Raw genomic sequence first — 16812 nt, 5'->3', positions numbered from 1 at the left:
ATTTGTTCTAAGGAAGAAGGCAATAAGGCATTCCTTAACTCAGGCTATCTACATAACTGACATTTGCTCTCTCAGGAAGAAGGAAGTCTTGGCTCCCAACACTCTTAGCAAAGCTTCTCAGAAAGACAGCTATATCAGGCTCCTGTCAGCAAGCACTTTTTGGCATCTTCAACAGTGTCTGGGTTTGTTGTCTGTATATGGGATTGGTCCCCAGGAGGTGCAGTCTTTGAATGGCCTTTCCTTCAGTCTCTGCTCAAACTTTGTTTCCATATTTCCTCCTGTGAGTATTTTGTTTCCCTTTCTAAGAAGGACTGAAGTATCCACACTTTGGACTTCCTTCTTCTTGAGCTTCATGTGGTCTGTAAATTGTATCTTGGGTATTCTGAGCTTTTGAGCTAATATCCACTTATCAGTGAGTGAATAACATGTGTGTTCTTTTGTGACTAGGTTACCTCACTCAAGATGATATTTTCTAGTTCCATCCATTTGCCTAAAAGTTTCATGAATTCATTGTTTTTAATAGCTGAGTAGTACTCCATTGTGTAAATATACCACATTGTCTGCATCCATTCCTCTATTGAAGGACATCTGGGTTCTTTCCAGCTTTTAACTATTATAAATAGGGCTGCTGTTGAGAGCTTTGATCCACATTGACTTGAGTTTTATGCAAGGTGATAGACCTGCGTCTTGGACATATTGAAGTATGACCAGTTTTGTGGAGGGTGATAGACATACATTCTTAGACATATAGAAATCTGACCAGTTAGACCAGAACAATTTGTTGAAGATGCTTTCTTTTTTCCATTGTATGGTTTTAGATTCTTTGTCAAAAATCAAGGGTCATAGGTGTGTATGTTTACTTCTGCACTTTTAATTTGATGCTGTGGATGAACATGTCTGTGTTTAGGCCAATGCCATGGGGTTTTTACTACAACTGTAATGCAGTTTATATGTACTATCATAGTACAACTTAAAATCAGAGTGTGGGATACCTCCAGAGGTTCTTTTAATATACAGGAATGTTTTAGCTCCCCTGGAATTTTTTCCACGTGAAGCTGCATATTGTTCTTTCAATATCTGTAAAGAATTGTGTTAGAATTTGGATGATAATTGTATTGAAGCAGTAGATAGCTTTTGGTAAATGGGCGTTTTCACTATGTTAGTCCTAGAGCTCCGTGGGCAGAGGAATTCTTTCCATCTTCACATGTCCGCTTTAATTTTTTTCTTCAAATTCTTAAGCTCTTCCATACAGGTCTTTTGTTTGCTTAGTTAGAGTTACACTAAGATATTTTATGTTACTTGTAGATATTGTGAAGGGTGTTGCTTCTCTAATTTCTTTCTCAGCCCATCAATCATTTGTATTTATGAAGGCTACTGACTTTGGGGGGGGGGCTGTTGTTAATGTTGTCTGTAGCAATATAGCTGAAGGTGTTTATCAGATGTAGGATTTCCATAGTATAATTATTGTAGACACTTATGGATGCTATCATATCATCTGTGATTAGAGATACTGAGAAATCTTCCTTTCCACTTTGTATTCCCTTGATCTCCTTATTGCTTATTGTCTTATTGTTCTAGCTAGAACTGCAATCACTGTATTGAATAGATATGAAGAGAGTGGACAGCCTTGTATTGTCCTCAATTTTAGTGGATTTGCTTCAAGTTACTCTCTATTCAATTTGATGTTGGCTATCAGCTTGCTATATATTAGCTTTATTGTGTTCAGGAATGCAGCTTGTATCCCCGATCTCTACAAGACTTTTATCATGAAAGGTTGTTTAGTTTTTTTCAAAGCCATTTTCAGAATCTAATGAGATGATTGTATGATTTTGTTCTTTTGGTTGGTTTATATGGTGAATTCTATTAATAGATGTTTGCTTGTTGAACCTTCCCTGAATCTCTGGAATAAATCCTACTTAATCATGGTGGCTCATCTTTTTGATTCTAGGATTCAGTTAGAGAAAATTTAATTGAGTATTTTTCATTAATGTCCATGAGGGAAATTGATCTGAAATTTTCTTTTTTAGTTGAGTCTTTGTGTGGTTTAGGTATCAGAGTGACTGTAGCCTCATAAAATAAATTTGTCAATGATTCTTCTGTGTTAGTTTTGTGGAATAATTTTTATACTATTGGTCTTGCTTCTTTGAAATTCTGGTATTATTCTGTGCTAATACCACCTGGCCATGGGCTTGCTTTTGTAGAGAGACTTTTCATGACTATTTCTATTTCTTTAGGGGTTATAGATCTATTTAGATTGTTTATCTGATCTTGATTGACCTTCAGTAAGTGGTATCTATTGAGAAAAATGTCCATTTCTGTTACATTTCCAATTTTGTGGAGTACATGCTTTTGAAGTAAGACCTAATAATTCTTTGTATTTCTTCAGTGTCTGTTGGTTTGTCCCCCTTTTCATTTCTATATTTGTTAATATATATCTATATTTGTCAATTTGAATATTCTCTTTCTGTCTTTTAGTTAGTTTGGCTACAGTTTCTCTATTGTGTTGATTTCCTCAAAGAACCAAATCTTTGTTTCATTGACTCTTTGTCTTGCTTTTTTTGTTTCTATCTTACTGCTTTCAGTCCTGAGTTTATTTCCTGCCATTTACTCCTATTGGGTGTGTTTGCTTCTTTTTTGTTCTATAACTCTCAGATGAGCTGTTAAATTGCTAGTATGAGATCTCACTATTTTCTTATGAAGGCATTTAGTGCTATGAACTTTCCTCTTAGCACTGCTTTTATTGTGCCCCATATGTTTGGGTATGTTATGCATTTATTTTCATTGAATTCTAGAAATTCTCTAATTTCTTTCTTTATTTCTTCCACAATCCAGTGGTCCTTGAGTAGAGAATTGTTCAATTTCCATGCGTTTTAGGCTTTCTGTTGTTGAAGTCCACTTTTAATCCTTGGTAGTCTGATAAGCTACAGTACGCTGTTTCAGTTTTCTTGTATCTGGTAAGACTTGTTTGTTACCAAGTATATGGTCAGTTTTGGCTCAGGTTCAGTGAGGTGTGGAGAAGAAGGTATATTCTTTTGTGTTTGGGTAAAAATATCCTCATAAGGTTGGCTGAATTACAGTGAAAATTCAAGTCTTAGCCTCAGAGGGTGTCAGCAGTTAAAGTAAAGGCATTAATTGGCAAAGTATGGAATTCTATAACTTGGGATGGGGTTGTGTGGGAGGACCCTGATGAAGCTGAGAACTTTGAATCTTCAAATTCTCAAGGGTTTATCTTACCTGAGGAAGTAGTACCCTCAGCCCCACCACTTGAAATAATGCCTTTTTCACAGGGGGAAAATAATTTCTCAGAGTCTGATAATGCAACAGTGACTTTCTCTGAAGAAAATGCTGGACAAGACAATACTGATGATCCTCAAGGCCCAAGTTTCTTCTACACCTATAACCTGACGCAAGGCAAAGCAGGCCTCTGAAGGAGAGGTAGAAAGTGTAGTCCATGAGGAAATGCTTACACTACTAAGGAGCTTAATGAGTTTGGTAATTCATTCAAGCAGAAGTCTAGGGAATATGGGTGGGAATGAATTTTAAGGGTGTGGGATAATGGTGGAAGGAACATAAAACTAGATTAAGCTGAGTTTATTGACATAGGCCCTCTAAATGAAGGTTTTAGGTTTAATATGGAAGCTCACACAATTTTAAAAGGTGTCAAAAATTTGTTTGAATGGTTAACTGAGCGTTTATCAAAATATAGCCTACCTAAAGGAGTTGGAGATGTCTGATATCCCTTGGCTCAGTGTTGATGGAGGGATTTTAAGGCTCAGGGAAATTGCAATGTTAGAGTAGATATGTTGTGTGAAACCTAATCCTCCACAATGGGAAGACCCAGAAGCTATGTCCTTCATGAATCCTATAAGACACAAACTGGTGAGAGGGGCACCAGTGCATTTGAAGAGTTTTGTTCTTGCCCTTTTCCTTGTGCCAGACCCTAGGGTTGGAGATGGTGCTGCTCATTTGGATGAATTAAATGCAACAGGTTTAATTGGGGCCTGAGGTAGCAAGAGCCAGCTGGGAAAAAAATGAAAGGAGAAGGAGAAGGAGAAGGAGGAGGAGGAGGAGGAGGAGGAGGAGGAGGAGGAGGAGGAGGAGGAGGAGGAGGAGGAGGAGGAGAAGGAGAAGGAGAAGGAGAAGGAGAAGGAGAAGGAGAAGGAGAAGGAGAAGGAGAAGGAGAAGGAGAAGGAGAAGGAGAAGGAGAAGAAGAAGAAGAAGAAGAAGAAGAAGAAGAAGAAGAAGAAGAAGAAGAAGAAGAAGAAGAAGAAGAAGAAGAAGAAGAAGAAGAAGAAGAAAGAAGAAGAAGAAGAAGAAAGAAGAAGAAAGGGCTAGGTGGTAGTATTGAATCACCAGAGACAAGGTGATCACAGTTATTATAATGGGCATCCTAGACAAAACAATGTTTATAATGAACCAGCCCATAATGGTCAACACAGGAGAGGTGAAATTTCTGACTCATACACACCTTTGGTATTGGCTAATCTGTCATAATGTTTTCAGGCATGAAATAAATTTGAAGCCTATTGCATATCTGTTTGATCTGTATAAGCAGAAAAAATTTCAATCAAAGGAAAGAAAGGCTACATTGCAAAAGGCAATCTTGGCCAGTGAATCAATTTCCAGATTAGAGCCAGTTTGCAGACCCAGAACCCCTTGAATGAAGGGATGGCCAGGTTCCCCTGAGGAAGGATCTTGATAAGACACCTAAAAGTTTTGCTGTTAGCCTTTTTCCAGTTCTTTTCGAGAGGGACCCATAGCCTTTTACAAGGGTAACTGTACACTGGGGGAAAGAAAATAATCAGACTTTCCAGGGTCTGTTGGATACTGGTTCTGAATTGATGCTGATACTAAAAGATCCCAAGAAACATTGTGGCTCTCCAGTTAAAATAGGGGCTTATGGAGGACAGGTGATTAATGGAGTTTTGACTGATGTCCTACTCACAGTAGGCCCGGTAGGTCCCCAGACACATCCTGTGGTCATTTCCTCAGTTCCAGAATGTATAACTGGGATAGATACACTTAGAAGTTGGCAGGATTCTCACATTGGTTCCCTGACCTGTGGAATGGGGGCTATTATGCTTGGAAAGGCTAAATAGAAGCCTTTAGAGTTGCCTCTGCCAAAGAAAATAGTAAATTAATAACAGTATCATATTCCTGGTGGAATTGCAGAAATTACTGCCACCATCAAGGTCTTGGAAGATGCAGAGGTAGTGGTTTCCACCACATCTCTCTTTAACTCTCCTGTCTGGCCAGTGCAGAAGACAGATGGATCATGGAGAATGATAGTTGACTGTTGAAAACTAAGTCAGGTAGTAACTAGGAGTGCAACTGCTATACCAGATTTAGTTTTGTTACTTGAGCAGATTAGCACATCTCCTAGTGCCTGGTATGCAGCTGTTGATCTAGGAAACACCTTCTTCTCAGGTCCACAAGGACCATCAGCAGCAATTTGCTTTCAGTTGGCAAGGCCAGCAGTATACCTTTACAGTTTTGCCTCAAGGATATATAAACTGTCCTGCCCTGGGTCATAACGTAGAATGGATCTTGATTGTCTGTCTCCTTTCAAAAAATATCACATTGATGCACTGTATTGATGACATTATACTGATTGGGCCACTGAGCAGGTAGTAGGAACCACTTTGGACTCATTGGTAACACATATGCATACCAGAAGGTGGAAAATACATCCAACCAAAATTCAGGAACCATCTACCTCAGTGAAATTCTTAGGAGTCCAGTAGTGCAGGAAATGCAGAGATATTCTTTCTAAAATGAAAGATAAGTTATTGCACCTCACTCCTCCTACCACCAAGAAAGAAGCACAATGTTTAGTGTGTCTATTTGGATTCTAGAGACAGCACATTCCTCTCTTGGGTGTTTTACTCAGGCCCATTTACCAAGTGACTTGGAAAGCTGCTAGCTTGTGTGGCACCTGGAACAGGAGAAGGTTCTTCAACAGGTTCAGGCTGCTGTGCAGGCTGCTCTACTACTTGCACCATATGATCCAGTAGACCTGATGGTACTTGAGGTGTCAGTGGCAGACAGAGATGCTGTTTGGAGCCTGTGGCAGGCCCCTATAAGTGAATCACAAAAGAGACCTTTGGGATTTCAGAGCAAAGCTCTACCATCATCTGCAGACAACTATTCTCCCTTTGAAAGACATCTCTTGGCCTGCTATTGGGCCTTAGTGGAAACTGAATGGACACCAAGTTACAATGTGACCTGAACTGTGCACCCTGAACTGGGTATTTTCAGACCCTCTAAGTCAAAAAGTCAGATGTGCACAGCAGTAGTCTATTATCAAATGGAAGTGGTATATACATGATGGGGCCCAAGCAGGTCCTGAAGGCACAAACAAGCAAGTTACATGAAATTGCTCAAATGCCTATAATTTCTACCCCTGTTACAATGCCATCTTCTGCCAAGCATACACTATAGCCTCATGGGGTGTTCCCTATGATCAGCCGACTGAATAAGAGAAGACTAGGATCTGTTTTACTGACAGCTCTGCACGTTATGCAGGCACTACCCAGAAGTGGACAGTTGCAGCATTACAACCCCTTTCCGTGACAATCCTGAAAGATACAGGTGAAGGAAAATCTTCACAGTGGACAGAACTTCAGGCAGTACACATGGTTTTACAGTTTGTTTGGAAGAAGAAATGGCCAGATGTACGATTATTCACTGATTCATGAGTTGTAGCCCGTGGATTGGCTGGATGGTCAAGGACTTGGAAAGATCACAATTGAAAAATTGGTGAGAAAGACACCTGGGAAAGAAGTATGTAGCTAGATCTCTCCAAATGGTCAGAGAATGTGAAGATTTTTGTGTCCCATGTAAATACTCATCAAAAGGAGACTTCAGCTGAGGAGGAGTTCAAGAATGAAATGGATAAGATGGCTCATTCTGTGGACAGTCAGCCTCTTTCTCCAGCCATCCCTGTCATTGCTCAATGGGCACATAAACAAAGTGGCCATGGTGGCTAAAATGGGGGTTATACTTGGGTTCAATAATACAGGCTTCCACTTACTAAGGCTGACCTGGCTACAGCTGCTGCTGAATGCAAGATCTGCCAAGAGCAGATATGAAAACTGAGCCCCAAATAAGGCTCCATTTCTTGAGGTGACAAACCAGCAACCTGGTGGCAGATTGACTAGACTTTGGACAACTTCCTCCATGAGGAGGATAATGTTTTGTTCTTACTGGATATACTTATCTGGTTATGGATTTTCCTTTCCTGCAAGTAATGTTTCTGTCAAAACCACCATCCATGGATTTACAGAATACCATCATCATGGTATTCCACACAGTATTGCTTCTGACCAAGGAGCTCATTTCACAGCCAGAGAAATGCAACAGTGGGCTCACAATCATAGAATCCATTGGTCTTTCCATGTTCCCCACCATCTTGAAGCAGCTTGTCTGATATAAAGATCGAATGACCTTTTGAAGATGCAGTTACAGTGCTAATTAGGTGGCAGCAGCATGGAGGACTGAGGCAGAGTTCTTTAGAAGGCAGTATATGCTTTGAATCAGTGTCTGATACATGGTACAATTTCTCCCATATCCAGGAGCCACAGGTCCAGGAATCAAGGAGTGGAAAGAGGAATAGTTCCACTCAAAATCACTTCTACTGACTGTCTAGGGAAATTTTTGCTTCCTATGCCCACAACCCTAGGTTCTGCTGGCCTAGAAGTTTTAGTTCCAGAAAGGGGAGTGCTCCTACCAGGAGCCACTACAAACATTTCATTGAACTGGAAGTTCAGACTCACCCCTGGTTATTTTGGGCTTCTAATTTCCTTAAACCAACAGGCTAAGAAAAGAATAACAGTGTGAGGAGGGCTGATAGATCCAGATTACCATGAAGAAATTAAATTGCCTCTCCACAATGGAGGTAAGAATGATTATGTCTGGAGTGCAGATTACTTAGAGCGTCTCTTAGTACTACCATGTTCTGTTATTAAAGTCAATGGGAAACTACAACAGCCTAATCCAAGCATCAAGAATGAAGGTATGTGTCACTCCTCCAGGAAAAAAGCCAAGACCTGCTGAGGTGTTTATAGCAGATGGAGGAAATACACAATGGGTAGTAGAGGAAGGTAGTTATAAATACCATCTAAGGCCACATGACCAGTTGAAGAAACGAGGATTATAAAGTAATATGAATGCTTCTTTTTTATTTTGTTAAGAACGCATTTGTATAGCTGTTTGTGCTTTCCTCCAACATCTTAAACAATTGATATTTAAGTTGAGATACTAAAAGAATGTTCCCAAGGAACATTGCCCCATTGTAAATTTACAAATGCATTTGTACATGTATGAGGAATAGTTATATCATGTTAGCCAGATTCACGACCTTGTTATGGTGTCATGTGGACATGAGGTATTATTTGTGTCAAGTTGACAAAGGGTGGATTGTAATAGCTATTTTTGGTTGTCAACGGGACTATATCTGGAATGAACTACAATCCAGAATTGGAGGGTTCACCTGTGATCCAGCTTTTGAGACAAAAGATACAAGTTTCTGATCTTCTGATCTGGATCTTGGCATGGAGATCTTAAGGCATAGTGGCTTTTCATAGTGGCTTTTCATAGCCGCTATGCCCATGCAAGGTAGTACACACTTTTAATACTGGGAGACTAAGGCAAGGAAAAATCCAAGTACAAAGTCAACCCGGGACAAAACAAGTCCCAGATACAGGAATGGTAGTACACACCTTTAATTTGGGCCACACCTTGCGCTGGAGACGTGTATAAGGACATTGGAAGAAGGAAGATTCACTTCACTGCTTGCATTTACTTGCCAGCACATCTGTTGGAATCTACTTCTACAGAAGACCAGCTGAAACAACCAGCCTCATGGGTCTGAGCAACTACTAGATCCTGGACTTTCTATTCACAACTGACCATTGCTGGGGTAGTTGAACTACAGACAGTAAGTCATTACAATAAAATCCCTCAATATAGAGAAACATTCCATAAGTTCTGTGGCCCTAGAGTACCCTGACAATGTGCTTATGAAATCCAACTGTAAAAAAAAAATATATTGGTGGTACCAACATAAAAAGTAACCTCCAAGCCAGGCATGGCAGCTCATGTCTGTATTCCCAGTATTTGGTAGGCTCTGGCAAATTAATTGAAGCAGGCCTGAGATCAAGCCTGGTTATATAGTGCATCCCAGACCAGCCTGGTCTACAGAACTAGATTCTGTCTCAATCAATTGACCCATTAGATCAAGCATTAATCATATAATCAAATAATAACATGTCACTATCAGAACTATAAGTAAGCAAGTCTATGCTTTCTTTACGCTTTCTGCTGTGGGCCTAGCAGTAAAAATGAATAAGCTGCGAGTATATGCAAAAGCAGACTTTCTCACCTACAGTAGGGTGAAGGATGCAGACACAAGCGGAGGCATAGATACATCATATATCATACATCACCTTTACAAACAATCAAGCCTAGGCTGTGGTGTCAGTACATTATAGGAAAGTGGTCCATGGTTGAATGTAGTGGTGATGTGAGAATGGGCAGAAGGATAAAGCAAGCTCTGCAGAATTAGTCTTATTAACTTAAAAAAGAGTTCAAGTTCTGTGTAGGCACCAGTACAAATTCTCCATGTTCAATGAACTCTGTCTTCAACAATTGGGCCTCGATGTGAGTTTGAGGAGAGCAACCTATAATCTTGCCAACAGTCTGGGTTGTTTGGGATTCTCATTGGTCATCTTTAGTCAATGACTCAATGAGATATAATCCAAACCTAGTACTGGAAGCTTGACTTGGTGACAAGAGATGAGCAGTCAGGTCTCGGTCTGCCCTATTACTTAGTGATTTCATTTAAACCACCTTCAAATGTGGCTATATTTGGGGAGCTATGAGCAGTCAGGTCTCGGTCTGCCCTATTACTTAGTGATTTCATTTAAACCACCTTCAAATGTGGCTATATTTGGGGAGCTTCTAGTGTCTTAAGTTTCTATACCATCCCTCCAATGACCATCAATTTTAGCTGTCTCTCCATACTGACCTTGAATAGGAGAGGAACCATCCCATAGTCTAGACCCCAAACTAAATAAAATAGAAGTTGAGCTGAGCACCAATATTTATCTCTGTCTGCTTTCTGATGGTAGAAGCAATGTGTCCAATGTCCCATGTTCCTGATGCTGTGCTGTCTTCACTGTTATGGACTGTACCCTAGAACTGTGAATTCAAATAACATATTCCTTCATTATGCCCCTTTTATTATTTATTATATCACAGCAATGAGAAAAGTAACTGATACAGCTTCTACATTAAAAAAATCTTCCAGAAACTTCTGCTTTACTTTATTCTCTTGATAAGGCATTCCCAGAACACTAATGTTGGCACGTGTTTACCCACATTTAACTACATTCTATGCCATGCCACATAGCTTGGGAGGAACTAATAGTACCTTACAGTCTTTAAAGGAACAGGTCAACTAGACTGTTTTTAGTCGGAGGCTTGGGGGAGAAATTAGGAGGTATTTATGTCTAAAGATGACATACTTCTGCACTGGAAGTTGTGTAAGACTACAATGCCTACAGCAGTTAACAAATTTTGCTATGAAAAAGTATCTGCCGCTGGTCTAAGTGGATGGGATATGAGTCCTTTTTCAAAACAGCATCCAGTTTAAAATAGTATCATGGGAAGAAGAATGGGCAGATCTTTCAGATGTATATTCAAAAATGGTATACACTTTATAATTCTTACTGATAGGCAATGTAATATCATAGTTACCAAATTTTACTATTATATGTTATAAGATATTTTAATATGAATGAAGTAAAATGGTATCGACTACCAATTTACTATTCACCAATGACTGAGACTTTTTCATGCTTAAAACATGAAGAATGGATGTGGTCATTAAGTTAATAGACTTCTGTTTACCACTCCTATGATAGATCCCATTTCTTTAGAGACTATGGTAGTTTGAATAAAAATAGCTCATAAGTCTCTTGTAGTTGAATGCTGTCACCAGGGAGTGGCACTGCTTGAGAAGAATTAGAAAGTCTGCCCTCATTGAAGTAGCTATGGCCTTGTTGGAGGAAGGATATCAATGGAGGTGGATTTTAGGGTTACGAAAGCCCAAGCCATCACTATGTCTCTCTCCTTGTGCTGCTTGTCAGTCTGGATGTAGGACTCTTAGGTACTACTCCTCTGGCTCTGTGTTTACCCTCATGTCACCAAGCTCACCACTATGCTCCCAGCCTTGATAACAATAGACTAAACCTCTGCAATGGAAACCAAGGCCCTGTTACATGTTTCCTTTTCTCATCATCATGAGAAGTGATTTTAATTCTGATTCCTGCTTTTCTGGTGTGATGGGGTGTTCAGGGCTTGCTCTGATGGGGGAGCTGGGTTCTGATGATGCCAAGTAACTTTGGTTTCTGTTGCTTACGTTCTTGCTCTTGTCTTTTGCCATCTGGTTAACTCTAGTGCTGCCTGTACTTGCGGTCTCTGACTGAAGCCTGTCTTTCCAGTTATCTAGCTTGTGTCTGATCTCCTAGGGGCCCAGATGTCTCTGTGATCTTTTCCAGCTGCACTGATTATAGTGGTACCTCTAGGATGCCTCAGGATATGGTGCCTCCAAGGTAGTAGTCCAGCTAGGTGTCTGCTGTTCTGGGTGCAGTGTCTCCTCTAGAATATCTCAGGATATGTTGTCTGATGCTCTGAGTTCAGTTGTTCCTCTGTGGCTCTGGGTTGAGTGGATCTTCCAGTATGTCTCAGGTGGAATCCGGGGTCCACACAACAGCAGACCTGGCAGAGGTCTGATCCAGGCCTCAGATCTGAGAACTAGTTTCTAAGACACTGTTCAAGTTAGAGCACCTGGGATCCCTGCTTCCTCTGGGTTCTTGGAGGTTGGGGACAGAGCTGCCACCCAAGATCTGCTCAGTGCTCTGGCCCAGACCGGAAGGAACCAGTGTTCTGGGACAGGAGTGACTTCCTGGGTCCTTTTGGTTCCCAGTTACTCCCTGTTTAGGGCAGGCCCTGCTGTCAGCTTACCTAAGATACTGCCTGAGTTAGAGCACCTGGGATCCCCGCTTCCTCTGGGTTCTTGGAGGTTGGGGACAGAGCTGCCACCCAAGATCTGCTCAGTGCAATGGTTCTTAACCTTCCTAATGCTGTGACTCCTTAAACAGTTACTTAAACAGTTCCTCATGTTGTGGTGTCCCACAACCATAAAATTATTTTTTTGGTACTTCAGAGCTGTAATTTTGCTACTGTTATTAAGGGGTATGTAGATATCTGAAAAGCAGGTGGTCTTAGGCAATCACTGTGGAAGGGTCTTTTGACTCTCAAAGGGTTTGAGAACTTCAGGTTGAGAACCAGTGGTCTGTAGAATGAGGCTTTGCAATAAACTGGGTGATTCAAGGATGATTCTGCCAATGGTCTCTTGACACATCTTATCTAGACAACGAATTGACCTAAGTAAATGGTACCAGGTCACATGATTTTCAAAAGGATATTGTTTCTGTCTAAATTTGTTCACTTTTTCCTTTCTTTTTTTTTATATTTTCTTTATATTTCAGATGCCATTCCCTTTCCCCATTTCCCCTCCCTAGAAAACCCCTATCCCATGCCTCATTTTCCTTTTTGCTTTTATACATTTTTTGAAATGTTAATCAAAGGCTTTATAAGTTTGGTAGTGCTCAATCAGAAGTGTAACCCAATACCCAACCTAGTTATATAAACTATCTTTGACTGGTGGAGACACGTGAACATCTGCCTCCATGCCCCCCCTTCTCTCTCTCTTTCTCTCATCACCTAGCTTCACCCTTCCTGTTAAAATAAAACATTTCTCTCAAAATGCAATTAGAGCATAATTATTCCTAATTGTACCAGTGAGGTACAAGATAGTCATAATACCCAGTCCATCATTTTGTTGACTAACCAGAACCTCTGTCATCTCTCCTAACTAAAACACTTAGTTTTGAACCTGGCTTTTTTCTTGGCTTTAGAATGAATGTCAGCTGAAAAACATCGACTCAGATCTTTTCTCTCAAAGTAAATAGCCAGGATTGGCTATGAGACTATAGGTCTTCAACCCCGTCAGAAATCCAGAATGACTGAGTTAACTGAAATTATGGGAAGCACTAAGCATAGCTTCTAAAACTAAGCCAATTTATAGAGAGACTGCTGAACACCTGAAAAGCCCCTATACTACGAACATTGGAGCATCAAATCTTCAGCCTTCTGGCCCAGAATCATCTGACAGACCTTACTGATGCAGAATTATTAAGCGCTGATTACTCTGTCTAGGCAGATATAATCAGTCAACTATTCTGCAAGTGTGTCCTTTTCTGGACAGTAATTTGTCTGTAGATGGAAAGAGGCAATTCTTGCCTAGTGGCTGTCACCGCACAACTGGAGTAACTCCAAGGATGCTCAATTTCTTCTTAGAATCCACGACAGGAAGCTGTCAGGAGCAGACAGGTCTCTAATCAAAATGAACATTAATATAGAAATATTTGTAACGTCAAATCTGACGTTTTGAAAACCAACTATCCATGTAAGGTAACCTGGACTGTTGTCTGTTAACTCCTCTCAGCTATATCTAAATAAAATATAGAAAACACCCTAACAATAAACTCAAAGCCTTGAATTTGCTATAGTCCCTTAACTCATAGGCTAACCGTCCCAAATCAGTTTAAAAAGTTAAACAAGGACTGGGTCAAAGCCTTGTATTGCTAAATGTGTTATACAGGCACAATGCCCATGAGAGTATCAATATTCATCTCACTTTTATATCAATAAGAAGCTCATACCAATGAAAACCTTAAATTTGAAATCAAAGTAAATTTTGTACCATTTAAGAAGTTATAACTTCATCTTGATAATAATTATACAGATTTCTACCAATAGGTTATGGCAATGCAATAAGTCCTAGCTAATCCCCCCTGTTCCAACAAAACCACTACTTGTCCCTAGAAAGACAGACCATTATTAACCACATTAGTCCCCAAGCTCAGGGAATAGGGGCGCTGACTCTTCTTTAACTTCTTCAAGCTGATTAAGGGCGTTGAGATTTTAGAAGAGGGGTGGGGGGAAGAGTAAATTGATAAGCCTCTGATGCTGTGTCTTCACTGAATCCAGATGGAATTCCAGGACATCAGAGGTTTGGGCAGGTCTGCTCAGTATGCTTGATGAGTAGATACACCAAGGCTGTGTATTCTGCAATATACAATTCTCAGAACAAGTTTTAGTATCAAGAAAAAAAATTTTTTTTTCCTAGAGGGCTGACATTTTTTTAAAGCTGATGGTTCTAACGACTTTTCTTTTTTTTCCCTTTTTAAAATTGGTTGTAATATTTACATTTGAAATTTTATCCCCTTATCCCATTCCCCCCACCACCTGGAACCCCTTATCCCATTCCCCCTCTTTGTGCTTCTATGAGGGTGTGATTTTCCAGTTTCTATGATGCTGTTTCCATTAACATAAACTGCCTCCTAAATTTCTAAATCCTTCCCTTTGTGTTATTAAATATCCTATTTTTCTTTTTTTCTCTTTGTTTCTTTTTTTCCTCTTTTTTCTCCTTTTTCCCTTTTTTTCATCTCTCTCTTTTTTAAATTGGGTATTTTATTTACTTTTCAGATTTTATCCCCTTACCCCACTTCCTCCCACCACCCAGACACCTCCTATCCCACCCCCCTCTCATGCTTCTATGAGGCAATGCCCGTACCTATGCCCCCACTACCCCCTCCCCACCCTCACATTCCCCCCTACTCTGTGTTTGTTTTTTTATGGGACCAAGAAACTCCTCTCCCACCTATGCCCGACAAGGCCATCCTCCCCTACATATACTGCTGGAGTCATGGGTCCCTCCCTATGTGCTCCCAGGCTGGTGGTTTAGACCCTGGGGGGCTCTGGTTGTTTGGTATTGTTGCTTTCCTCCTGGGGTCACAAACCCTTTCTGCTCTTTCAGTCTTCTCTAAAACTTCTCCATTGGGAAACCCTTGATCATATCAGTGGTTAGCTGTAAGCATAGTCCTCTGAATGTTTTAGTCTTTGGAAGACCTCTAAGTAGACAGCTATATCATATTCTTGACAGCATGCAATTCCAGCCATCAACATCAGTGTCTAGCTTAGGTGACTGTACATGGGATGACTACCCAGGTGGAATGGTCTCCTGATGGCCCCTCCTTCAGTTTCTGTCCCAGGTTTTGTTTCTATATTTGCTCCCTTGAGTATTTTTGTTACTCGTCCTAAGTAGAACTGAGGCATCCCCTCTTGGTCTTCCTTCTTCATGAGCTTCATGTGGTCTGCGGGTTGAGTCTTCGCTATTCCAAGCTTTTGGGCTAACATCCACTTAACAGTGGGTAAATACCATGTGTGTTCTTTTGTGATTGGGTTAACTCACTCAGGATGATAATTTCTAGATCCATCCATTTACCTAAAAATTTCTCGAATTCATTATTTTTAATAGCTGAGTAATACTCCATTGTGTAGATGTACCACATTTTTTTGTATCCATTCCTCTGTTGAGGAACATCTTGGTTCTTTCCAGCTTCTGGCTATTATAAACAAGGCTGCTATGAACATAGCATATGTCCTTGTTATATGTTGGAGCATCTTCTGGGTATATGCCCAGGAGTGGTATAGCTGAATCCTCAGGTAATGTTATGTCCAGTTTTCTGAGGAAACACCAAACTGATTTCCAGAGTGGTTGTACCAGCTTGCAATCCCACCAACAATGGAGGAGTGTTCCTCTTTCTCCGCATCCTCACCAGCATCTACTATTACCTGAATTTTTGATCTTAGCCATTCTGACTGGTGTGAGGTGGTATCTCATGGTTGTTTTGATTTGCATTTCCCTGATGACTAAGGATGTTGAGCATTTCTTAAGGTGCTTCTCAGCCATTCGAGTTTCTTCTGCTGAGAATTCTTTGTTTAGCTCTGTACCCCGTTTTTCAAAAGGGTTATATGGTTGTCTGGAGTCTAATGTATTGAGTTCTTTGTATATCTTGGATATTAGCCCTCTATCAGATGTAGGATTGGTTAAGATCTTTTCCCAATCCGTTGGTTGTTGTTTTGTCTTATTGACAATATCCTTTGCCTTACAGAAGCTTTGCAATTTTATGAGGTCCCATTTGTCAATTCTTGATCTTAGAGCATAAGCCATGGGTGTTCTGTTCAGGAACTTTTCCCCTGTGCCTAGGTATTAGAGGGTTTTTCCCACCTTCTCTTCTATTAGTTTCAGTGTATCTGGTTTTAAGTGAAGATCTTTTATCCACTTGGATTTGAGCTTTGTCCAAGGAGATATGAATGGATTGGGTATAGTTGTCTGGGCTGGCATTTGTGTTCTCTTAGGGCCTGTATGATATCAGTCCAGGATCTTCTGGCTTTTATAGTCTCTGGTGAGAAATCTGGTGTAATTCTTATAGGTCTGCCTTTATATGTTACTTTGCCTTTTTCCCTTACTGTTTTTAGTATCTTCTCTTTGTTTTGTATATTTGATGTTTTGATTATTATGTGATGGGAGGTGTTTCTTTTTGGTCTAGTCTATTTGGGGTTCTGTAGGCTTCTTGTATATTTAAGGGCATCTCTTTCTTTAGGTTAGGGAAGTTTTCCTCTATAATTTTGTTGAAGATATTTACTGGCCCTTTAAGTTAGGAGTCTTCACCCTCATCTATACCTATTATCCTTAGGTTTGGTCTTCTCATTGTGTCCTGGATTTCCTTGATGTTTTGTGTTAGGAGCTTTTTACATTTCACATTTTCTTTGACCGTTGTGTCTATGTTTTCCATGGTATCTTCTGCACATGAAATTCTCTCTTCTATCTCTTGTATT

Source organism: Arvicanthis niloticus, chromosome 12 (genome assembly GCF_011762505.2).
Source record: "Arvicanthis niloticus isolate mArvNil1 chromosome 12, mArvNil1.pat.X, whole genome shotgun sequence".
NCBI lineage: Eukaryota > Metazoa > Chordata > Mammalia > Rodentia > Muridae > Arvicanthis > Arvicanthis niloticus.
The sequence above is the reverse complement of the archived record's forward strand: the minus strand, read 5'-3'. Positions refer to the sequence as shown.